This window comes from Artibeus jamaicensis, unplaced genomic scaffold, assembly GCF_021234435.1.
Source record: "Artibeus jamaicensis isolate MK-2021 breed Jamaican fruit bat unplaced genomic scaffold, CSHL_Jam_final contig_851, whole genome shotgun sequence".
Classification (NCBI taxonomy): domain Eukaryota; kingdom Metazoa; phylum Chordata; class Mammalia; order Chiroptera; family Phyllostomidae; genus Artibeus; species Artibeus jamaicensis.
In genome coordinates this window covers 11,154,277-11,180,171 of record NW_026521986.1, presented here as the reverse complement: position 1 = coordinate 11,180,171, position 25,895 = coordinate 11,154,277, and the positions used below count along the sequence as shown (strand labels likewise).

The 25,895-nt window shown below is 43.0% G+C and overlaps 1 protein-coding gene across 10 annotated transcripts in view; it reads right to left on the bottom strand.

The window, feature by feature from the left end:
- Nucleotides 1–25,532, bottom strand: part of SIPA1L1 (signal induced proliferation associated 1 like 1) — a 330,234-nt gene extending 304,702 nt beyond the window's left edge. For 7 of the 10 annotated variants that reach the window (XM_037127445.2, XM_037127433.2, XM_037127485.2 and 4 more), the window contains exons 1-2: nucleotides 25,462–25,532; nucleotides 24,771–24,830 (exon numbers count right to left, since the gene is read on the bottom strand). The gene's annotated coding sequence lies outside the window, so the exon portion shown is untranslated. Of the gene's footprint in view, nucleotides 1–24,431; nucleotides 24,675–24,770; nucleotides 25,364–25,412 lie in introns of those variants that run through there. The other 3 variants (XM_037127436.2, XM_053673225.1, XM_053673226.1) reach the window with 3 other exon arrangements.
- Between the last annotated feature and the right edge of the window lie 363 nt (nucleotides 25,533–25,895).

The following is a 25,895-nucleotide window of genomic DNA, read 5'->3' as shown; positions in this document are numbered from 1 at the left end:
CTTCTTCCCCTTTCCTATCTCCCACATCCCAACTCCCCTTCTTCCTGCCACTCAGGCAAAAAGTAAAAATAAATAAAATAAAACCTCATGCCATTCTCGACTTCCCTCTCTCACACCCTGTGGTTGGCACTTAGGCACCAGCAGAGCAAGGACGATGGGCCGGGTACAGAAGGTCACCGGGTGGAAAGCCCCAGGAGCCCAGCAAAGGGCAAACTGGGAAAACAACGCCCTTGCCCCCAGGATAACCTTTCCTCCCCTAGCACGTTGCTGGTCATGGGGCTCAGTCTCTGCCCTGACCTTTCCTTCCCTGGCACGTCACTAGTCGTGTGGTAGACAACCTTAGAAGAGGAACAAGGAGCCAAGGGGAAGAGTGGCCTCCTGCAACTCCTACGTGGGCCCCAGCATGACCACTCCCTTAAGCGTTAAACCTGGGGTAACATCTAGGCCTCAGTGGTGTTTCAGCTCCAGGGGCAGAAAAGCAGCAAAACCAGAGAAGTGATGCCAGGGCTGACTTCAGGACCCGCAACACTGACTAATGAATACCCCCCTGCTCTGGCCCTGCCAATCAGTAGAGACCATGACCATGAAAGGACACACCTGGAAGTTGATGAATATTCCATTGGGATCCACCTCTGAGGCCTCCAGATAAATGCCCTCAAGAAGGAGGACCGGCTTGGCTTTCTCTCTGGAGCACACCCCTGTCATCCCCCACCCGCGTCCCCCAGGCACGTTTTCCTTGCCTCTCTCTTTCTCTTAAGCTCCAAGGACCCTTCTTTTGCCTCTGTAACTTGTTTCCTGAGCCCATGTCTTCTACAGCTCAGTTCTTCTACTTCTGTGACTTTCTAAATAAAATTTTCCCTATATTCGAGTCCTGACTCTGAATACTTTCTTAGCTGGAACTCCAATATGGAGGTTGCTGAATCCAGGTCTGGTTTGACACCACCAACCCCTCCCTCTTCCAGGCCCTGGGCGTATCATGTCAGCCTCGCTCTCCAAACATGTCCACAGTCAACCACTTCTCACCAGCTCAGCACAATGAAGAAACAGAACACTTCCATTCAAAAAGTGGAATCCAGTGGCCAGTACTCATGAGAAGGTGCTCAACTGCATTAGTCTTCAGAGAAATGCAAATTAAAGCCACAATGGAATAGTCCTACACACCCACCAAAACAGCTAAGTCTAATGGCAGGCAATACCAAGGGTTGCCAAGAATATGGAGCTTTCACAGATCACTGATGGATATATAAATTAATAAAAGCACCTTGGAAAACTGTTTCTCGATGTCTACTAAAGTGAATACACACACACCACTGCACCCAGCAAGTCCACTCCTGATTATGTCCCCATAGATGTCGGTCCCAAAAAGACACACACTGGGACGTCCACGGCAGTGCCACTCCCCAGTCAGAGGACATGCCCGTGGCGTCATCACAGCACAGAATGCTCCACAGCAACAAAAATAAGTAATATACCAATACTTGTGAGAACATGATGGATGTTACGAACACAACGCTGAGAGAAAGAAGCCAGAAACAAACTAATACATTATGCATAATCATGTTAGTATAACGCTCACAAAGTGGCCCAAAACACTAAGCTGTAGTGTTAAGGGTGGAGGGGTGAAGTTTTGACCCGGCCTTCTGAGGGGCTGGCAGCATCTGTTGTAATCGGAGCCTGATTACACAAATACATTCACCTTGTGAAAATGGATCCCACCGCACAGTATGCTCTCTGCACTTCTCTGTGTGTTTGGAAAACCTAGTCTATGCTGTGAGAAGTCAAAAGGATGGTCACTGTAAAGGCAGAAGCAGGGCTAGCGACCACAGGACCACAACACGGGCCTTCTGGGGGGCTGGTGACCTTCTTCCCTTGACTGTGCATGGTGATGGCATGTGTATTCATTTTCTGGTAATTTGCTGAGCTGTGTATTTATCATGTGTGCGCTTGATGTGTATAATACTTCTAATTAATCACTGTAATTTCAGATTTTTTCCCACACGCCGTAGGTCATCCTAGGTGTGACCTCTCGAACGTCCGCAGCTGCTCGGCCTGGTGTTTGGCCCCCAGGCCCACAGTGTGCCCTTCTCTACTTTGTGCGCCACTGAACCTGCTTCCTGAAAAAGTGAAAAGACGACCCACAGAATAGGAGAAAATGTTTCCAATCACATCTCTGATAAAGATTTGTATCTAGGGTACATATACAACTCTTACATTCAATAATAAAAACACTAATTTTCGAAAGCAAAGAAAATCTGAGTAGACATTTCTCCAAAGAAGACATACAAATAACCAATAAACACATGAAAAGAGGCTCAACATTATTGGTCATTAAGGACATGCAAATCAGCCAGATGGGAGGGGTTTAGAGGATGGATATAAACAGGGAAGGGATTAAGATGTGCAAATTGCCAGTTATGAAAACAGTCAAGGGGATGTAAAGGACAGCCTAGGAAAAACAGCCGACCACACTGTAAGAACTGTGTATGGTGTCAGACGGAAACTACACTTATGGGGGTGGTCACTTCATAAGTTATATAAATGTGTAATCATTATGGTGTACATCTGAAACTAGCATGTCAACTGTAACTGTAAAAAATAATTTTAAAAGGATAGTTTATTTCAAAATTTTTTAATTTATGTTTTAAAAAAAGGAAATGCAAATCAAATGAGACACCGCTTCACACCCATTAGGAGAGCTCAAACAAAGCCAGTACCGGAAGTGCCGGCGAGGATGTGAACAAACTGAAACTTTATGCACTGCTAGTGGGGATGCACAAGAAGACTGCTACTTTGGAAAACAATAAGGCAGCTCCTCAAAAGGTTAAATACAGAGTTATTGCATAAGCCAGCAATCCTGCTCGTGTGTACTTGGATATACCCAGGAGAAATGAAAATGTGTGTACACAAAGTCTTATACATGCATAGAAGCAGTATTCTTAATACCCCAAAAGTGAAAACCCCCCAAATGTCCATCAACTTGTAGATAAACATGTTACATATCCATACAATAGACTATTACTCAGCAATAAAAATTAAGGACTGATACACATATTAAGTTTGAAGATATCAGACCAAGTGAAAGAAGCAGGCACAAAACAACACATATTATATGATTCCATTTATATGCAACACCCAGAATAGGCAAATCTATAGGGACAGGAAGTACATTAGTGGCTACTTGACCCTGAGGGGAGGCGGAGGGGAAGTGAGGGCCAAAGGGCATGAAGGCATGCCTGCCTCTCTGAGGCAGTGAGCATACCCTACAACTGACTGTGGCGATGGCTGCCCATAGCTGTGAATACACGAAAAATACTGAATTATACATTTTAGATGGACTAATTATATGGCATGTGAATTACATATATCAATAAAGTAATTTTTAATATATAATCTCTATTATTTTTCCCCATTACTATTTAGTCCTTTTAGACTCCCCTCCTCCCAGCAATCACCACCCTGTGGTCCATGTCTGTGAATCTGGCTCCTTCTGCAATGGCCCTAAAAGTCGTGCTGCCTTCTTCACAGGTGAGCCCTGCCTTTGCTTATTAGTATGATCTCGAACTGCACAGTCATAATTTTTGTTTCTTGAAGCTTCCCACCCACTAGATGAACCACACTCCTTTTCATACTGGTGCTGGCCTGGAAGGCATACTATCTTCTCTGAGCTCTGAGAAATCTCTTTCTCCAAACCTCAGCCATAAGACTCTCTTCCATGGTGAAGAAACCCCAAGATGAAACAGCCACTTTCATCCAGAGTTCTCGGCATGAATCAGTTAGTCACAATTCCCACCTTTCTTCCAACACTAGAATTCCCAATAAGCCAGATGTCTCCATTTACAGGGTTGCAATTTCCACAAATATACAGGTAGTTAAAACACACTATTTATAGACAGCCTTATTCCTGTGCCAGCTTTGAACTTATACATATTTATTCAGGGACGCACTGAAGGTTAGGCTCTGGGAATACAAAGTTGCAAAAGACACAGTCCTGGTCGTCAAGGTCTAATGGGAGAAGCAAATGCAGAAAAATAATTTTAATATATTTTGACAAAGCTCCCCCAGCTTCCCTCTACCCTGGCACTTAAAAAGTAAGTTGTAGTCTTCTGTTATTTGTCTGTCAACTTGGCTTCCTCTCATGAAGATGGATGCTCCCTTTGGGTACCAAGACTAACAATGCCCTGAACCGAGGAGAGAGCTTCAACGAACTGTCGATTTAACTGTTTGTGAATGCACGGGTATGCAAGGAGAACCAAGTTCCTTCCACTAGGCACCTACCCTGCCCTCTTTACCTCTGCTCACTGTTACACACCCCAGCCACACCTGGCCACAGTACATTCCTTGCTGAGACTGGCAGGTAGCAAATTAAGATTGGAAAGTACCCAAGCAGATCCCTCCCTCTGCTCCTTCCCCTCTTCCCCATCTCAGCTCTTAGCTCTCCTACCCCTAGCTTTCCGCCATCTGAAACCCAGGGAAAATGCTCAAGATGACCTTTCAAAGAGGGCTTCTGATGAGGTAGGTAGACCAAGGAGAGAATGGGGCATGCCCCAATGGACTTAGATTATTTCAATTGTACATCACTATTAAAAAGAGAGCTTTCAAACAATCAAAGCAGTTAAACCTGAAGACCAGGTGAGCTGCTCAGGGTGATTTGTTGCTGCAGTGGTCAACCAAGAATAGGACAGTGAACTTCTATGTGCTTCTCAATCTACCGATGGCACCCAGAATTGAATTCCTTACACAGCCTCCAAGCTCTTCGCCCCATTTAGAAGGTGCATTTTGGCCCTGGTCAGCCACCAAAGTTTAACAATACTCTTTAAAATTAATCTCTATTCTTAAGATTAAATAATAAGCCTGAATACTAAAGCAAGCAGGGGATTAAGATAAAACCACCCCAACCACCATCACACCACCAAAAATCCTTATCTAAATAAGCCAAAGCAGAAAATCTTAAGGATTTATTTAAGGAAAAAGAAGTCTCAAATATTGAGTTTGGAGAAATGACCTGTGCATAGAGCTTAAAGAAGGGTATAATGGAATCATTAAACCTACAAAGCTCAGAATTCAGTAGAAAAGTTAAAGTAGTAAAATGTTCTCCTTTTTCACCATGATCTAAGTCAGGGGTAAAAACTCATTTTCACCGGGGGCCCCATCAGCCTTGAGGTTGCCTTCTAAGGCCGGAATGTAATTTTAGGACTGTATAAATGTAACTACTTAACAGTTCAGCAAGAGCTCAGTGCTGCCTTGGGGAAGAAACAAGGTGCCGGGCCGGATAAAACAGGGTGGAGGGCCCAGTTCGGCCCACGGGCCTTGTGTTTGCCACCTGTGCTCCAAGTGAACTTTTACTAGGGACTTCAATTCTGTTGGATGAATTGAATGCATTTGCTAGAAGCACACTCGATTGCCAAGATTGATCTTACACCTGCTTTGTTTTCAATCAACTTTCATTCATTCATCTCTCCTTTAAAAACCATATATTTCTAATAGGCTTCCAGACTCTTCAGATGCTAATTTCAAAATGAAGATGATGCTGACTTGACGACAGCACGGTCACATCAGGGCCACAGCCAGAACTCAGTGACAGGACGGTGTTGCAGCAGAACCCAGGCTGCAGGATGAGAAAGAAAGTATGTCTCCCAAAACATAAATTTCTCACACTTCCTGTCTTGCCTTCAGTTGGGAAGTAAAGTGAAAGTGTTCTTACTAGGAAAAAAAATTCTGTGGTTATTACAACCTCTGTGAAGATTCATGTTTATTTCATCACAACTATAAATATTTACATTTCACCTAGCAATTTGTAGTAGAAACACTGGCAACTGCAGGCCTTGAACTTCTCCAACACCTGTGAGCCGGTCGAGAGGCTGTTTCCCAGATCTCGGTTAAGTTCAGTGGGTCAGAGGGAACATTCCATGACAACCATGATCTTGACTCCACTGGAGGTAAGGAAACCAAATACAGTATCCAAGAATTTGCTCTAGGAGTCTTCCTCTCCTTCACCTCCTAAGTTTACTCACCTCCCACTTAATTTTTCTTAGTAAAGCCAACCATAAGAGGTGAAAGAAATTAAAAGAAATGGTGTCACTCCTGTGCAAACCCTGGAAAAATGTGAGCAGATGGGAGCCTGAACGCTAGGCAAGTGACTGCCCTTCCTGAGTTCCAGTTTTGCTGTCAGTTAAATGCTGGTATCTATCTCCCGGAATTTCATCAGGACAAAACGAGATGGTATAAATAAAGAAACTAACACAGAATTAATTATTGGTAAAGTTCAGCGAAAAGCATTTACGAGCCTTATTAACTGAGCACTCTGGAGGTCACCTTGACAGGCCAAAGTCCTGCACCTGGTACAGGGGAAACATGCCAAATGGGTCACGTGCCAGTTCCGGGAAATCCTGATCGTCACTGCAAATAGAAGAAAAACAGTCCCTGACTCTCCTCTGTGGCTCCACACAGATGAATGATAAACTGCACACCCAGCTTTAAAAATCTACCAGGCTTTCATTAGAGAAATGGGTGGAGAGCTTCTATCATCAGTGTGGCACAGTGTTTAAAGCAAATTACCAGTTAACCAGCAGGGTGGTGGTCATTGCTACCCTATTACATGTAGACAGGTTTTCTGGCATTCCAAACAGTAAGATATATTCCATGCACACAGCCAAAACAGGAATGCCACTACCCTAGTCCCAACAGACAACTGCACTAGACCATCACTCAAGTCAGTCGCTGCTGCAATGTATGTTAATGTAAGAAGAAATTCTATAGCAGGAGCTCAACACCCTGGCTCCCACTCAGAGTCCTAATGTCTATCTTGCAGCTTGTTATAAAGATTTGTAGTGAAGTGACATGAAGTGCCTGGCACACTGGATACTCAATAAATAATAGTCCACGTTAATCCTATTACTAGGAAGCAACAAAAATCGAAAGGCTGAACCTGCCATGCAGCAACTGTAGACAGGGTCTCCTTTTCAATCAAAAAATGAAGGTGTACGAAAACAACAAAGAACACAAGTGACAAGCCTTACAACAATGACCAAACCAGTAAGCAGCAAGTTTACACCCAAGAATAAATGCCAATGTGCCCATTCCTCTGGGGACTAAACCCATGAAATGAGAAATGGTCCCTATCCTCCAAGAATCCACATTGACCTGACCAGAAATCACACGAATTTACCTGTCTTCTTCATTGCTCCCTTGACTCCGGGTCCTTTGAAGGCAGAACCCACAACTTTCCATTGTCACACATGCAGGCACTCAATAAATCTGACAAACAAATGAGACACTCACAGGATCTCAAAAGTTTCCAAGCAGGGCTTCACCGACTGCTTAATCTAAACTTCCCCCAAACTGAGGATCTGTGTACCTGAAACGCTCCCCAGGTGGCTGCGACACTCTGTGGAGTCTGGGAAGCACTAACATCATTGAGCCCCCGTGGACGATCTGCACGCCCCTTACCATGCCTGAGTCCAGCACAGCCAAGCCTGTGCATGCCTGCCATTCCTGCACACAGCTCTACCAGAAAATCTCTTTCTGGTGCCCATTCAAATATCTGTATTGACTCATGGTCCCACCCTGTGGATCTGAGAAGACAAAGGTAATCTCACCTCCTTCCATTTGACAGATTTTCAAGTCTCCTGACAGTGGATGATTTCCCTTCTGAGTTTTTTCCAGGTTAAACATTCTTGATGAACCAAGTATCAATTATTTTTATATTTATTTATTTATTTTTAGAGGGAGGGAGAAGGAAAGGGAGAGAAACATCTATGTGAGAGAGATACATCAATCAGTTGCCTCTCACACACCCCCAACTGGGGACCTGGCCCACAACCCAGGCATGTGCCCCGACTGGGAATCCAACCAGCAATCTTTTGGTTTGCAGGCCAGCACTCAATCCACTGAGCCACACCAGTCAGGTCATGCATTAATTATTAAATGCTAAGCTTTTTAAATACACAACACAGTACAACAGCATTTCAGAAAAGGGAGAAATTAAAATGCGTTATAGAAACCAGAAAGATATCAGTGAAGGAGGCGGAACTTGAAGAATGAGAAAGATACAGATAAAACTAGAGTTCAGGAGCTGGTACTGCATCAGAGAGGATAGGGAGACCAGAGGATGATAAGGGGCATCACATGCAGGGAAATGGGTAAGAGAGATAAAGCTATGAGTAAGGAACTTGGTAGATTTCACAAACTGTTTAAATGGATAAAACTAAAACTGGTAACGAATAAAGGCTCAATGGAAGTCACAACAGTCGCAAAGAGAAGAGAGCAGCAGCCCAGCATGCGAAGGCAGAGATACAGTCCTGAAAAGGCCAAACAAACCAGACACACAGGGAAGGAGAGACCCAAGAGAACGGTCACAAAAGCAAGCAGGAGAGTGTGAGTTTAGTGTGGTCAGGTGCTGGAACCACTGCAGTTCCTCCAGGGCGGCACCTGTACCTAAACAGTACATTAGAAATAATCAGACCAGAAGGGCTGGAGATGGGGCAGCGGGTGTGTGCTACAGCCACCTGGATGTAAGTCAAGTCTGTTCAAAGATGGTGCTGATAAAACTAAGGGAAGCAAGTAAAAACGAGAATCAATGCAAAAGAGAAAAAAGTGGCAGAGCTTGGTCCCAGACCAGACCAAAGGTAAAAGAAAGAGAAGAAGCAGACAATGCCCAGGCACGGAGAGGCGGGACAGCTATGGCATCGGGTGTACTGAGGGCACTTGTGGATTAGTGCCTGGGTGGCTTTTTGTTTAGGAAAGCTTCCAAGTTCACTCCCCACGCTACAAACACACCTGGTAAAATGTGGTTTTGCTACCTTCTCTGGTACCAGCACAGGCTGTAGTTTCTATGTCAGCACGCAGGGAATATCTGGTTTTGCATCCGAAATCTGTAACTTTACCAACAAAGTTAAAATTTTTACAAAACAATTCAAATGTGCTTTGACAGAGCTACGTGAAAGAAGCTAGTCACAAAAGACCACATCCTGCATGACCCCTTTCATGTGAAACAACTAGACTAGGCACACTTACAAAAATGGAAAGATGATTCACAGTGGCCTGGGAGGTGGGGTGGGGAGGTGGAGAGGGGCTGGGGAGAAACAGGAGTGACCTCGAACGGGGCTGGAGTTTCTTTTTGGGTAATGAAGATGTTCTGACACTGTTTATGAATATGGTTACACAATTCTACAAATGTACTCAAAAGTATTGACTTGTACACTTCAAATGGGAGAACTAAATAGTAAGTAAACTATAACTCAATAAAGGTGCTAAAAAAAACTTAGCAGTGCATAAATAAGTACTGTGACTTCAGAAACTTAGACTATTTCTCTAATAAAATGACTACTAGCCTTCAAGTAAAAACCATTAGATAATTTGGAAAATATTAAAAGATCTTCTAGAAAGTCTAAGTAAGTTGTATTCCTTTTAGAGTGAATCAAGCTTAGAAAAGATAGAGATTTAAACATATATATTCCTGTCCTGGCTGGTGTGGCTCACTGGATTGAGTACCAGCCTGCAAACCAAAGGATCACTACTTCAATTCCCAGTCAAGGCACTTGCCTGGGTTGTGGGCCAGGTCCCCAGTAGGGGGCATGAGAGAGGCAACCACATTGATGTTTCTCTCCCTCCCGTCCCCTCTGTAAAAATAAATAAAATCTTTAAAAATAAATAAATAAAACTCTAAAAAAATTTTAAATAAACATATATATATTCCTTTAAAATTATTTTTCACAATCAATCAAAATATTCTAATATGTACTACAAAAGAAAAGACAATGGCATGGGTTTGTTTTCCAACAATTACATCAGCTGGCATTATACTGCATACCTATGGTTCAGTTTTTTAGAAGCTGAAATAAAACAATGTTAGCCAATTCAGTGAAAAGCAGATTATGTAACAATTACCAAGCAGATGAGTAAATCTATTTTATGAATTCAAGGCATGACAAAAACCATGACATAGATGTCCTCATTTGAAAGATACCAGAGAATAACCCAAATAATTTCTGCCTCCACCATACCCACTGCCAAATACAGTTCCTGTTACTTGACACATCCCCTCATTAAAACCACTGCTGCCCCCATCCCACTGAACATGTAGGGTGCTTAGAGTCCCCAGCAATTGTCACTCATTAGCATGCGTCAGGCACTCAAAGGCACATAACTTCACTTTCTCGGTCACATGACCTGCCCTGGGCGCAGAGAGCCGATGCCCAACTGAATCTTGTAATCCCATGATTTTCAACCTTTTCCATCTCATGTCACACATAAACTAATGACTAAATTCTGCAACACACCAAAACATGTGTTTTTTCCCCATCTGAGAATAAAACAGGTATCATTCTGATTCATTCACACTGGTGGCTATTGTTGTGTTGACTGCTGTCCTTTCTCATTGGACAATCTGAGGGAAAAGGGGCCAGTGCCCCCGACTAGCCAGGCACTACATTGCGTGTCTGCGTCCTGCAGCACACGGGGGGAAATCGCTGTGGCAGACAGATGAGGAAACCAGCAGGGCGGTGAGGAAAAAGCAGCAGAACCCAGAACCGGCACCGCATCTCTGGACTAAAGATGTTCCCGAAGCAACCTCTCAGTGGTGGGAAGAACTCAATTACCAACAAAGACTACATTTTAAGGACATAACTACTTACAGTACAACCTCTCAGAAAAAATATTTAATAAATTCAAAATACCATTTGTTGAACTATAAGACTGAATCTTTCAACATTTTTACTTGTATCTTAAATTTTAACTGAGTGGGTTTAAATACCCATATATTTTACATCTTTTGCCTGCTTATATTGAAGTTTTAAGCAATAAAAAAAATCTTGGAATATACTCATAAAAGCAGGTATTCTGAACCAAGAAACATGGACAGTGGTATCCCCAGTAATTCTGACCTATGAGACATTACTTGTTAACTGAAAAACCTAAAATAATAAAGACTTTGAGACAGGAAAGGGCCTTCTTGTTTTCCTACTACCATATCCTCCCACCCAAATAAAACAGCATTCACCCGAAACTGTTTATGAAGGGGCGAGTCTGATGCTGCCAGACCTGCAGGGCCCCTGTGACACCCTGTTAGGGACCAAAATACCAAGTCCCCAGAAGCTGCCCAGGAATCACAGAATGGATGCGAGAAATCCCTTCCATCCACTCAGAGAGAAAGCCAGCCTTTGCAGGGCAAATGCCAACTGTCCACAGTTCATTCTGGCCTAGGAGTTAAGTAGCTCAAAAGAGACCGAAAAGTACCTAAGATGGTAACAGTCTACTTTCCAGAAATAATATCACCACTATAGGATATAACTTTAGAAGCTTTACCTTTTTATTCCTCATTTGATCTCAGGAATCCTGAGAAGTACAAATCCTTTCCCCATGTCACAAAGGAGAAAGCTGAAGACTAACAGACCTACCCAGCTGCCAGCTGGTCGTCTCCACCTGCGCCTCCACTGGTATCTCATACCCAACATGTACAAATCGGCTCTTACCTCCCCACCCAAACCTGCTCCTCCAGTCTTCCCCATTTCAATAAGTGGCATCTCCATTATTCCAGCTGCTCAGGCCAAAAACTTTGGGGTTACCCTTGCCTCTACTCTTTTTCCCTCCATTCATCTCACCCATCAGTGAATTACTCCAGCCCCACGTGGGTTCAGTTCAGAATCCAGCCACTTCTCAGCACCTCCACCACTGCTACCCTCACACCTCACCCACATTATTGCCAGAACCCCCCAATACCTCCAGCTCCACTTCCACCTTCACCTCCCCTGCCCCACTTCATTCTAGTCTCTGCACAGCAGAGTTTTGTCCTTTAAAAATAAGTCAGATGAAACCCCTTTGGACCATCTAGTGGCTTCCTATCTCACTCTGTTCACTGCTGTATGTACATCCAGGATGAGAAGGGGATTTGCTATCTAGAAGGTATTCAATGAACGCTGCTGATTAGTAATGAAAGAAAAGTGGCCAAATCAGAGCCAGATCTGCAACAAATCTCCCGATGTTCATTAGTGACAATGAGACCAGCTTTCCAATAGCCAACACTACACATCAGAGAGAATTTTTGTTTTCCTTTGCATAACTGTATCTACTAACACATATGCCATACTCTGTTGAATTTCTAACAACAAATTAAAATGAAAATAACATTTTATAAAGCCACAAGAACTGAAGCTGGGTTATCTGAGTACCACATACTTGGCAACATGGGCAACTGCCAGCGGGTAATTATCACGGTGCTGTTGTATCTTCTGTATAACTTCTGCATCCAGTTACGTGATGTCACCACATCTCAAGGCCACCACACACATAAATGACTCGAGCTCTCAAAGATTCGGAACTGAGCAGCTAGAGGTGATAAGCATTTCTAAATCTCCTACACAGACACTACACCGATCACCCGAAAATGGAAGTAAGTTTCTAGGGTGCTACAAGTAACAGCAGGAAGATTAGTCTCCGAACTGTCTTCTACCAAAAATACAAGGAAAGGCTCTCAGAGTTGAGTTCAAATGTTGATTGTTGTCAGATCAGAGTGAAACTAATGCTAAAATTATCCAGCACTGTAGAATTTTCTCACTAAAATGTCTTAAGAGTTCCAAACACTCTAAATTTGTATATCTTTAGTTCTTTCAAAAACATTTCTACTATCTGCAAAACGCCCCAAATACCACTAAACCACACTAATATTCACAGAATTTTTAACAGCTGGCCTTTGTGGAAACGTACTTCTTCAACCCTCAACCTTCTTCCTTTTGCAAATGAAAATATTACCTGGTATGTAAAAAGTGGAATTGAAAATTTGTTACATGAACAAACAAATGAGCAAATGAAAGAAGACAAAAAAGGGGATATGGCCCTTTGAAGATCTGACAAAGGAAAAATTCAGAATTAGACAAAATTAGGTTTACAGATTCTCTTGGATCAGATGTGAAAGAAGAAACCAAGATTTAAAAACCTGATTTGGTTCCTCAGGAAAACCTTAACCACTATTCATTAAAGCCAGTTTCCTTTAGTTGTTACTTAGGAAAGCACTTGATAAAATAAATTTAACTGAGACATATCTCCTTGGAAACCGAAAAGCAGAATTATCTAGTGTTTCTTCCTCTACACAAAGAATATTTAATATAGGCCTATGTTCATAATAAACAATTACCATTGTTTTAGATCAGAAGTAACATAAGCAGCCTTTGACTAAAAGAAAATTCTAGCAGCTGAGAGGACAGAACACTGAAAAGAACCACAACAGTCCCTAGAACAGAAACAGCCTCATGAAAGCAGGAACCGTGTATCTATCCTTTTAAATATATTTTATTGATTATGTTATTGCAGTTGTCCCAATTTTTCCCTCCTTCACCTGGGCCCTCTCATTCCTTCCAACAATCCCCCACTTAGTTCATGACCATGGGCCATGCATATAAGTTCTTTGGCTTCTCCATTTCCTACACTTGCTCTTCACATCCCCCTGCTTCGTCTGTACCTACCAATTTGTACTTCCTAATCCCTACACCCCTTCCCCCATTCTCCTCCTTCCCCCTCCTAGCTGATAACCCTCCAAATGATCTCCATATCTATGATTTTGTTCCTCTTCTGCTTGTATGCTTAGTTTTTCAAATTCAATTGCTTATAGTTGTGAATTTATTGCCATTTTAATGTTCATAGTTTTGATCTTCCTTTTCTTAAAATAAGTCCCTTTAAAATTTCAGGTAATAAGGGCTTGGTGATAATGAACTCCTTTAGCTTTACCTTGTCTGGGAAGCACTTTATCTGCCCTTCCATTTAAATTAAAGTTTTGCTGGATAGAGTAATAATCTAGGTTGTAGGTCTTTGTTTATCTTCACTTTGAATACTTTTTGCCAGTCCCTTCTAGACTGCAAAATTTCTTTTGAGAAATTAGCTAACAGTCTTATAGGAACTCTTCTGTAGGTTAACTCTGCTTTTCCTTTCTGCTTTTAAGATTCTCTATCTATCTCTAACCTTTGGCATTGTAATTACCATGTGTCTGAGCTTCCTGGACTTATGTATTTATTTCCTTCATCAAATTAAAAATGCTTTCTTTCATTACTTTTTCAAGTAAGTTTTCAATTTCTTGATCTTTCTCTTCTGCCAACACCCCTATGATTCAAATGTTGGTAAGTCTGCATTTGTCCTAGAGGCTTCCTACCCTTTCCTTGTTTTTTTGGATTCTTTTTTCTTCTTGCTGTCTGACTGAATTTTTTTCTTCCTTATGTTCCAAATCATTGTTTGATTCTCAGCTTCATTCCCTCTAATGTTGATTTCCTATAAATTTGTCTTTATTTTACTTAGTGTCTACAACTTTCACTTCTGCCTGGGTTTTTTTTAGGCTGTTGAAGTACCTGGTGAGTTCCTTGAGCATCCTAATAAGCATTGTCTTGAACTCTGTACCTGAGAGACTGCTTATCTCCATTTGGTTTTGTTCTTTTTCTGGAGTCTTGTTCTGTTCTTTCATTTGGGCCCTATTTCTTTGCCTCTTCCTATTTCTTTGTCTCCCTGTGTTTGTCTCTATGTATTAGGTAGAACTGCTTTGACTCCCTGCCTTAGTAGTGTAGCCATTGTAGAAAAGCACACCTGTAAGTTGGATGGGGCAGAGCCTTAGGTAATCACCAGGGCGGGGCAACCCATGTGAACCAGGTTGATGGAGCCTCAGATATGGTGTCTCCACTCTGTGGCACTGTGTGGGGGAGGGCTCAAAAAAGGGACAATGGCCACTGCCTGGGCTCTGGAGTTTTGTCCAGGAGGAAGCTGTCCCCCAGCACTTGCCCTGATGCCAGACACTTCAGTTTCTCCCCATATGCCACTGGTGCCCCTCACGCTGCTGCCCCCAAGTCCTAGAGCTCAGAGAGAGAGTCTGCCCAAGTCCTAAGTTTGTGGTGGATTCTTTAAGAGCTAAGAATCCCACAGTTTTATCCGCCACCCCAACTCCCACAGGTTTTTACAGCCAGAAGTTATGGGGACTTATCTTCCTGGCACTAGAACCTGGGCTGGGTGGTCTGATGTGGGGCTGGGATCCCTTGCATCCAAGGTATCCTCCCAAGTTTAATCCACTACACATGGGTGTGAATGTCTCCACATCTCCACATCCCCACCCTTCCTACCATCTGGATGAATGTGACTTCTTTAATTCCTTGGTTAATTGAGCTGTATGGACTTCCATACAGCTTAATTTTCTGATGATTCTTTGTGATAGTTGTTTTGTAGCTGAGTTGTAATTTTTGCTGTGGTTACTGGAGGAGGCAAGCTGTTTTTTACCCACGCCTCCATCTTGACCAAAAGTCAGAAGTCAATAAATATTTACGGGATAAATGAGTTAAGTTACTGCCTAGAGACCTACCCATGTGAACACAATTTCATTTGGTCACCGTTAAATAATCTCTACTACAGGCCTACTATATGTAAACATACTACAATTCTCCTCCACAGAAATTCTACAAATGTCCCTGCAAGTAATACACCCAGTCAAAATTATCCCCACTGTTTTATTAAGAAGGTGAGAAAGCAGATCTTAAGTATCCTAAATTATTTACTAAAGCAGCCACTCAATTTGCTGCTGTGGTAAATCTCTCTCCTTCAATTCATCCTACACAACCCAAACAGGTTAATTTTCTGTTTTTTGCACATTGTGAAACAGTGCTGTGGCTAAGTACTCTATCTTTGTATGTGGCCTGCTGCTATTCAATGAACAGATGTGAAAAATCAGAAACTACTAGACCGGAATAGGAAAGTCGATATAGTGTCAAAGAAAAAATTTCACAAGTGACAGTTCTTATAATAGTTGAGCCCATTGAAAATCTTGACGGGACTACTAGAGGCTTTCTTCCCTACTGCACTATGAAGCAGTTGACACTGACGGCTTTGGGTATTCATGCACAGTTAAGCACATATCCGAGCTTCAAGAGCAATTCAAGGTCCATCACCTTTCTGAAGCTTTCTGAAGCCATTGGACTAAATATCTGTGAAAGCATTTGTTAACTAGGAACTGCTGGCCCACAGCTCTTACTGTACTGGTTGCCAATGGATAACCTCACATACATTCTGCCATTTAAATCACATTACCTCATTTTTTTAAGTGTGTCTAGTTCCCTCAAAAAAATGAAGAATCATTTGAATTGTTTTCCTACTGTTGACTTCCATATTACTTTTCTATTACTCAACCCCCTACAACAGAATAAATTAAAAGTGACATTCATACTTCCTGATTTTGAAATATAATACAAAGCTAATGTAAAAAACTGGGTGACACTGGCATAAAGACAAACAGACCAGTAGAACAGAATGCAGAGCCCAGAAATAAACAATCACTCGAATGTTCAAGTGGTCTTCAACAAGAATGCCAAAACCACTCGGGGGAAAGGGCAGTCTCTTTTACAAACAGGGCGGGGAAAACTGGAGATCCGTGCAAAAGAATGATATCCTTACCTTACACCATATATAAAAATTCACTCAAAATGTATTAAAGATCTAAAATAAGAACCAAAACTATAATCTCCTAGAAAACATAGGAGTAAAGCTTCATGACATTGTCCATGGCAATGATGTCTTAGATATGACACCAAGAGCACAGGCAGCAAAACCAAAAACAGACATATAAGACTACATGAAACTTAAAAACGTTCACACACCAAAGGATATATTCAACAGAGTGAAAAAGCAACCTACAGAACGGGAGAAATGTTTGCAAATCATTTATCTGTTAAGGGGTTAATATCCAGAATATATAAAGAAAACTCAACGACAAAAAACCAAATAGCTCAACTAAAAAATGGACAGACTTAGATAGACATTTCTCCAGAGATGATTATAAATGACCAACAGGCAAATGAAAGATGTTCAATACTACTTATCATCAGGGAAATACAATTCAAAACCACAATGAAATATCACCGCGGCCATTAAGATGGCTACTATCAGAAAAAAAAGTAAGTGCTGGCAGGATGAGGAGTAACTCTTGTTCACTGCTGGTGGTAATGTAAAATGGTGTGATCACAAAAAAACAGTCTGGGGATATTTTAAAAAATCAAAAATAGAACTACCAGACAATCTAGCAATCACACTTTGGGTATATAACCAAAAGAACTGAAATGCAGGTCTCAAAGAGATATCAATATTTGTACACACATTTTCACAGCAGCACTATCTGCAACAGCCAAGAGGGGGAAGCAACCCAAATCTCCATCCATAGATGAACAGATAAACAAATGCGTTGTATATATACAATGGGGTATTAATCAGCCTTAAAAGGAAAGGAAATCCAGCCAACATGTACGAACCTTGAAGACATTTGCTAAGTGACATAAGCCACAAAAAAGATGAATACTGCATGATCCCACTTACATGAGGTAACTAAAATACTCAAATTCATAGAAACAGAAAGTAAAATGAGGTGCTTGCCAGGGATGGGGAAAGGAGAAATGGAAAGTTGCTTAATGGGTAGAGTTTCAGGTTTGTAAGGTAAAAACACTCTGGAAACCTGTTTCACAGTATGAATATACTTAACACTACTGAACTGTACACTTGCAAATTGTTAACATGGTAAATTTTACGTTGTATGCTTTTTTAACCCCAATATAAAAGAAAAAGTAAGCGCCAACATGCAATTCCAACTGGTTGTACATGTTCTACCTCCACCGCAGGGGATAAGCAGCTTGGCCCTTTCAGCTGTTGACAATCACTCCCAAATTTCTTCCAAGTTGTCTTTGTCTCTTTAATCAATGGACCTGTACAGAGGGTAGGAGGCCCTCTTCTCCCATCCAACATTAAGTTCCCTCAACCCCCCAGGCAGTTACTTCTGGGTTTTAAGCCCGCTCTTATTTACCTATTGTCAAGCATGTATCCAAAAATGGTAATAAAAGCCATTGTGTTCTCAACTGGGTGAGAGAGAAGCATAATAGAACCACCTACTGAGTTCCTTCAAACCCCCTATTCACCTAGCATGCTCCCCCAGAGAAAAGCCTCAGCGTTCAATGCGGTTCTCTCCCCCTCTCCACCCAGCACTCACTGCTCCCCCAAACACATCCTACCCAAGGCACTGAAAACGACTATTTTTAAAAACATATCTTGAAAATGGCCTGCAGAACAATCGTGCAAATCTAAAAGCGATTCTTAGGGCTGAGGTTCCTGGATTTATAATGTCTTTCCTGTGAATCATGCAGCTCTCTGAAAGCTCTCATTTATCTACTAAAACAGTTTAGCTTTGCAATTATTATCCTTCATTTCCTACTACAAAGGATCAGCACTAAGATCCTAATTTTAAAAATAAAGTAATGCTGAGACTCTTTTCCGGTTTGAGAAATGCCTGTGATTCTTCAAAGAGGCAGGGTTAGGGGCTACATTCAGGCTCAGTCGGGAAAAGCCTTCCTGACGGGTTTTCCAAGGGCACACCTTGAGCCAGAAGTCAAACATCACCCCAAACATACATACACACAAAGTAAACTCTCTTTACACATGAAATGCCAGCTACTCAGAAGTTAGACGGCAAAGTATACTGGCAGAAACTTCTGAGATCTTCACTGGAACAGCCAGAAGGATGGATGGTTAGAGAAAAGGGAGGCGTCAAATCAACTCACACACTAACCCTCATTTCAAGACCAAGAACAGGTGTTTCTGAAGTCTTCAAAAGATAAGTAGCGTGGTCGTGACAAGTCACAACCTTATACTTCTTGCAAAAAAAACATGGAAAAATATTGCTTTCCATTTTTTTCCCTAAGACCACACCAGTGAAACAAGCAATAAAAGTCAGCCAAGTGGGCCCTGGCTGGTATAGCTCAGTGGATTGAGTGCGGGCCTGCAAACCACACGATCGATCGCGGTTCGATTCCCAGTCAGGGCACGTGTCTGGGTTGCAGGCCAGTCCCCTGCAGGCCAGTTCCTAGCAGGGGACACACAAAAGGCAATCAAACATTGGTGTTTCTCTCCCTCTCTCCTTCCCTTCCCCTCTAAAGAAATAAAAAATAAAATCTTAAAAAAAAGTCAGCCAAGTGGGTTGAAAATTTTAGAACATTTTATTAATTTGTAATTACATATCTTAGAGGCATCTCCTTATAAGTACTCTCTCTCCTTAAAGGAGTGCAATAAATACCATCGTTTAATTATTAGTTGCTTCTCTGTGAGCATCAGGAACTGAAAATAAACTTATAAATACAAATTGTCGATCAGTTCTGGGAATTAAGACGGTCAGAGGAAATGCAAGGATCTCACAATAGATCAAACTAGATTTCCTACCTAGGCAAATAATGGAGAATATGAAAAAAATGAATTGTGGAAAAAGAATAGAGGAGCCAAACAAAGTAAAAGATACTGATTACAGTCAAGCCCTGATTACAGGAACACGATCATTCAGCACATAACCTTCTGCTTTTTATTTCTCAATAGCTTTATTCTGAGAAATTCAGAATTCATTCTAAAAGGAAACGAGATGCTAAACCACAAAAAACAATCAATGACTATACTTGTAGCTTTGGTAAAGGCCTTTGTGGGAAAAGTGGGCAGAGGAAAAAGGAATAACCAACATTCACTACTGGGTCTCTGAAATTCATTCAACCTGGGCCTGCTCTCTGGGAGCAGAAGAGAAAGGAATCGGCCAAGGATGGCTGTCCTATCTGCTCAAGTTGCCTCTGGCGACCCCTGAGTTTGCACAAACGTAACTCTCTCTCTCCTAGCTGGCATTCTTCAACAAGCATGCATTCTCCCCCTGCCTCTCCTGAATCGAAAAAAAAAGGGAAATCTAACATTATGCAATTGCCCGTTTCCCACAGTTTAAAGTTAGGCATGCCAGAATCCTAATTAAAGGGAGAACTTAGTGCTTCAGGACAAGTAACAAATTAGAAATCTAAAGGCTGAACATGCTCATCAGAGACCTCCAGAGGCAAAGGGAAATAGCTTCCCCTGACTCAGTGCCACACCCACCAAGTACTGCTATTTATGAAGGTCCAACTAAGGAAGTCTCTGACAGTCCCCCTGTGTAATTTTGGTGTCATCCCTCTATATCTTCAAGGGAACATTCACATTCTATTTGCAGCTAAATTCACCTTACTCTCCCCAAGCTCAAATAAAAGGAAAAAATGGATGTGGACTGGCCTCTACCCTCAAAAGAGACACGGAATAGCCCGTCTTACCCCTTATGATCACAAACCCTCTCACACTCATGTGAGTCCACCCTCACTCAAATCATCTATGTTTAAGAGAGCCAAACAAAAGAGAGTTTCACCCAGATTCTCTGACTCACTCCAAGGCTCATCAAGAGCCTATCAAAAGAATTAACTAGCTTCGTCTAAGAATAATTAACTTATATACAGCTAACCCTTAGACAATGCAGGGGTGAAGGGCTCCAACCACCCCCTACCAGTACAGTCAAAACTCTGATTATAGTTTTTGACACCCCTGAAACTGAACTACTAATAGCCCACCGTTGACTGGAAATTTTACTGATAAGAGTCAATTCATACATGCTTTCTACATGTATTATATACTGTATTCTTACAATAAAGCTAGAAAAACACGAAACCTTATTAAGAAAATTATAAGAGGCAAAACATTCCCAGTATTTTTTTTAATCCATGTGTAAGTGGACCTGCACAGTTCAAACCTGTGTTGTTCAAGGATAAACTGCATAACCTTTGAAAAATGAAGTGCCATAGAAGTGTAAGTGTATGGGCTTTGTTTTATTATGTCTTTGGTTGGAGGGGGGTTGTTTGTGGGGCGGGGTTTAGGAAAAAAAACAAAAACCCCAATCCCAATGAGGCCAATTTACTTTATACCAAAAAAGGTAAAAGTGCAGCGGACAGAAGACTGGATTGTCAAGTTCAGGTAATAGCGAAGCATTCATATTTTAAATGGCACTGTATGGGGAGCAAGACACAAAGTTCCGAGTGAGCACTGAAGGAGTAACATAAGGCATAACCATCCCTGGAACGAGGAGAGCCCACATTTAAAGGGCAGTCACCCAATTGGCGGCAATGTTTCTTGTCTCCTGGCTCAGGTTACCCCAGTGGAAGGTAGGGCAGCACTAGATAAATCAGTCCTGTTCTCAACAGGAAGTTCCTACATTTTCCTGTTTTCTGTGCAGTGATCCTTCCACCTGACGGATCCTCCCTACCGGCTCCCCCTGCCCCCTGGTTACCCTTACACACATAGCTGAGACCGAAGATCTAAAAGTTGCCACTGTTCCAGAAACGAGGAAGATACAACCACTTCTTTTACGAATGAAAAACGAGTTTAAAAAGGGAAGAAAGTGGAAAACTGGAATAAATTAAGTTTGGCTTCTCTAAAGAACATACAAGTGCATTGTACTTTGAGTCAACAAAGATTCCTTTTTTAAAAAAAGCCTACAGGCTTTACCATGTAAATACTTCAACTAACTCATAATTTCTTTTTCCATAACTTTGTAATGTAACTCTAACTAAAGCTTAGTTACCAAACACTGTATCAATGCTGTTTTCATAGCTTTTTCATCTTTATGCGGATTTTGTTTCCTTAAGTTTTGCTGTTCTCATTTCAGATATTTAATGGACAATGAACACTTAAGTGCGAAGGGAAAAAAGTAGTAAACAAATTTTTAAATAATAAGCTCGAAGGCAGCGGGAGAAAAACAGGAAACAGGGGAACAGTTAACTCAGAAAACCTGCCTTCCATGAATTGCCTGATCACTGACTAGTTCTATAACCTTCAACAAATCACTTCAACTTTCTGGTTATCAGTTTACCCATCTGTAAAATGGGGAAAATGGGCCAAATGATTTTTGCTCAAAATCCCTGCTAGCTCCCAACAATCTATGAATCTGTTCATCAGAAAGTAAGCAAATGCAATTGCAAGTAAGACTTTATGATTTACAAAATACTGTCACACAATTTTTGCAGCAAAACTGTAAGGCAAGTATTGTGCCCATCGCTGCGACAAAAGCATTTCAGAAAGACAGTTCAGAAACTGGTTCAATTATTTTTTTAGATTCTCACAGCTGGAAAATTCAAGCCCAGACCTTTGAGAACAAATACTTTAGTATTTCATTATTTCAGAACTATTTGACAAAAAAATATATATTTTTAAAATATTTCAAAAATTTAAATAAGTTAAAATTCAAAAATAATTGGCTGCTACCCAAAACCTTTATGGGGCATCAGGGTACAAAACACCAAACCAGGAAAGGTTCCTACAAATGGCCCCACTGCAAATAAGTTCTTTGAGGCCACAAACACAACCAACAGCAGGCTTTCCAGACAGCAGCACTCACTACATTCTGTTTGACTCACCAGGAATCTCAAAAGGTTAGGAATATAGTGAAATTATTGGGGGGGCAGAGGGGCATCTGAATTTGAGATATGGATTTGTGTGATTTGAGTCAAAAGGAAGAAAGAAGCATGCTACATCAGAGCTCTAACTCTCCATTAATGGGGATGAGTCCAGTTGTCTTCCTCATGCCCTCACTGTACAAAGTTCAGTTTCATCAGTGAACCGAAGCCTCAAATCTGAAATATCACCAGAAAATCTTCAGACTATTCAAACCTTTTTTTGTGCACCATTGTGGACCAACAGAAATGATAACATGACAGTGAGAACTGATAAGAAACATAACTACATTATCATTAATCACCTACACTTTCCCCTAAATGGGAAAGATTCAGGGCATCTGTAGTCTTATACTGTCCCATCTCTTCTCATTCATGCACCTGTGTCACAGCTCAAAGAGATAGAAAACAGCCATGTATTGAACAACGCAAACTGCACACCCGAATATATACCTACCTCAAACTCACAGTCAACCAAGATTCCCCCCAAATCTACTGAATTACCAATCTCAAGTAATCTTCAATCTATAATTTTGATGAAGTTACTAGCAGGTAGTTTTTTAAAAGTTTTGAGATGCAGGGGGAGAGGGACAACAAAATTAAACACCTAATTAAAAGCAAAAGCAAGTACAAATGCCAGAAAACAGTGAAAGTTTGAAGTTAAAAGAATCTCAATGTACGATTTCAGTGAGTGGCTTTGGAATTATTATTAAGAGTTCAAGTTAACTGGGTCATGGAATTCTACAGTCAAGTCACCACTAACACTGCCTGATGCTTCAGATCTAAGCTACTTGCACAAGAGCTGCAATTTTACACTCAAGGGGCAGCTCCAGCTACTGCACAGAAGCTAACAGCAGCACCTACTGACTGTCTTGAGCCACCTGCCAAACCCATTCTCTCAAGTCAACTAAGAGAAATCTAGTGATACAGTCAACTTCCAGAGTCCTTTACTTAAGCATAATGAGATAAAATAAATTACCAGCCACATGAAACCTTTCATCCCCCCAAATCTCTCATTTTGCTCCTTAACCATTTATGTGTGAATCATCACCCAAGTCACTTTAAATGCATTGTTAATTGCTAATGCTTTAGTATCAATACCTTATTCTATGGGGAAAAATGCTTTAATATTGATATTCTTGTTAATAATTGATGTCATCTAGTAAAACATCGGTGACCATAAACTGTTTTATGTAAACCTTTTATTTGAAACTACTGCTGTTACCACTGTTCTATATTATTCCCATCAGCTTTTTGTTTCATCTTCGTAAAAGTGGCTTAATTGCAGCTTTCAAAAAGTGAAAAGTGAAAGTCATTCAATCAAGATTATATAAAATAAAAAATACTGCTACAGAGAGTTGATTCCATAGGACTTAATCTTGTACTCTTTCAAAAGATTAAGTCAGAGAACCTTTGCCTAGGTCGAAGAGCCCATTATGAGAAAACAAGAGAAAGCTGACACTTAATTCCCACAGAGTACTAGTATAAAAACAATTGCTTTAAGAGTCTGAGTCAGAGTTTCAACATGAAAGGTTTGCTTTATAGAGGAAACTGCAACCCCAGTTCATCCAGATAGACCTGGAACTTGATGCAGGTCCACACCTTTCCTCTGAAATTTGCATCGCATCCCTGGCTTTCAGTTTAGAAATAGAATCGTTTGTCAAATAGTAACAATTTCAGTGACTGATGTCTCCCGACATGAAAAATAAATACCAGGTAAGTGTCGTCTACGAGCTATCAGTCCCCAAATGCTTCCCTTCAAAACGAATTCCAACGACTCAGTTAAACATCTTCCCTGAAAGTGAGCCATTTCCCTTATCTATATGTTTCCCAAATGGTGAACGCAATGAAATTTCAACCTGCCCAACACGGTTACTTGTCCTCCTAGAAATGCCGTGGAACGATAAAAAGCCACGCAAATTTCTTTACGGCCAGGAGGGAAGTTGGAAACAGATGGGGCGAGGGAGGAAAAGTTCAGTACCCTCACGCCTCCCCAGCCCTCTTGTGGTGTACTTGCAGCAGGTTACAGCATCCCGAAATTTCACTCCCCCCCGAGACCCCCAGGGGAAAAATCAGCCACCCACAGCACCGAGCTCCTCTTCTCCCTATCTCACGATTGAACCTCTCGGCCTGCCCCTCTAGCTCAGCCTGCAAAGCGCTCACCCAGGTGAATGAAAGGGAAGGGTCGCCCTGAGGAGACGAGAGCCGCGGACTGGGCACAGTTACCCCAACCGAGGTACCGGTCTCCCAGCCTCTCCCGCAGGCACCGGTCGGATAGTTGTGCAGATTCGGGTTCCAAGGTGCGCGCGCGCAGCCCGGACTCGCCCCCGCCTGGCCGAGCTATCAGCACGCCACCAAATCGGAAATAAAACTTTGACCGGCCTCCCGGTGTCCTGCTCCGGGTCCTGAACCCGAATCCCGGCTAGAAATGGGGTGGAGGGGCTGTCAAGAGTCCTGCACCCCGGCTCCCCTGCCCGGACCCAGGGCGCGGGAGCCACTTACCGCCGGGCCCGGCCTCCCCGTGCCGCCGCGCGTCCCGGGCGGGTCCGCCGCGCGCTCTCCCTGGGGAGAAAGAGAAACCGTGTACACCGTCGGCGCGCGCTCACTCGCAGCCTCCTCTGCAGAGAACCGCAGGCGGCGAGGCCGGGCTGGGGCGGGCGCCGAGCTGAGAGGGGCCCGGGGGAGGCGGGGGCGAATCAGTCAAACTCCGGAGCCGGGCTCTGAAGGGGACCCCGAATGCAGACTGAAGAGCAGCCGGCGGGGGGCACGTTCCTGGCGGAGTTGGGGGCGGAGGTGCCCCGTCCCCAGGCATCAACTATTGTCTGGGCATTCGGGTCCCCGCTCGCGCCGCCTTGGATACCCGGCGCCCCCCATCCCGCCCCCACCCTCAGGAGAAAGAGCTGAAGGGGCCGCCGGGGCGGGAAGCGAGCGCGGGGTGTTTGGAGTCAGGGGTCCAGAGCTCCAAGGTGGGCGCCTAGGGAAGGGGAGATGCGTGCCTAGTGGGGGAGGGGGACAGGTAACTGCTGACGGGGGCAGGAAGGCCGGGGAAGATCAGTGGGGGAAGGAAACGAGGAGGGAGCCACGAAGGCAGGAGAGGATAGAGTGGCCGGGGTGGGGGGCGGGGGCGGCCTCCGAAGCCCAGACCTGGCCCTCCCCGGGGACCTTTCTCCCAGGTACTCAGCGCCGCACTGACTTTCGCTCACTCGCTCACGCACGCACTGAACTCGTTCACAAAGTTGCCGGCGGTGGCGGCGGCGAACTCGCCCTTCCCGCCCCGCCCCTCCCTGCCCCGCCCCTCCTTCCCCTCCTTCTCCTCCTTCACAGCCCCCTCCCCAGGTCTCGGGTGAGATCACCGCTGAGCTGCTCGGGCACCGCGCGCAAATCTCGCGAGAGAAGTGGCAGCTCTGCCCCGCCAACGGGGGAAGTAGGAGTTGGAAGAAGGTGGAGGACCGCGGAAACTCCTAGTTGCTATGACGACAACAAAGCCCTGGATTCCCGTCTCCTACAGAGAGCAGAGGCAGCAAACGTGGTTGCAGTTCTCAGCCTGCCCCCTCCCTTACCCGACGCCCTAATGGTGGGGAAAGCGAGGGCTAGAAGCGGGAGGAGGATTTTCAGACTTGCTCAGAG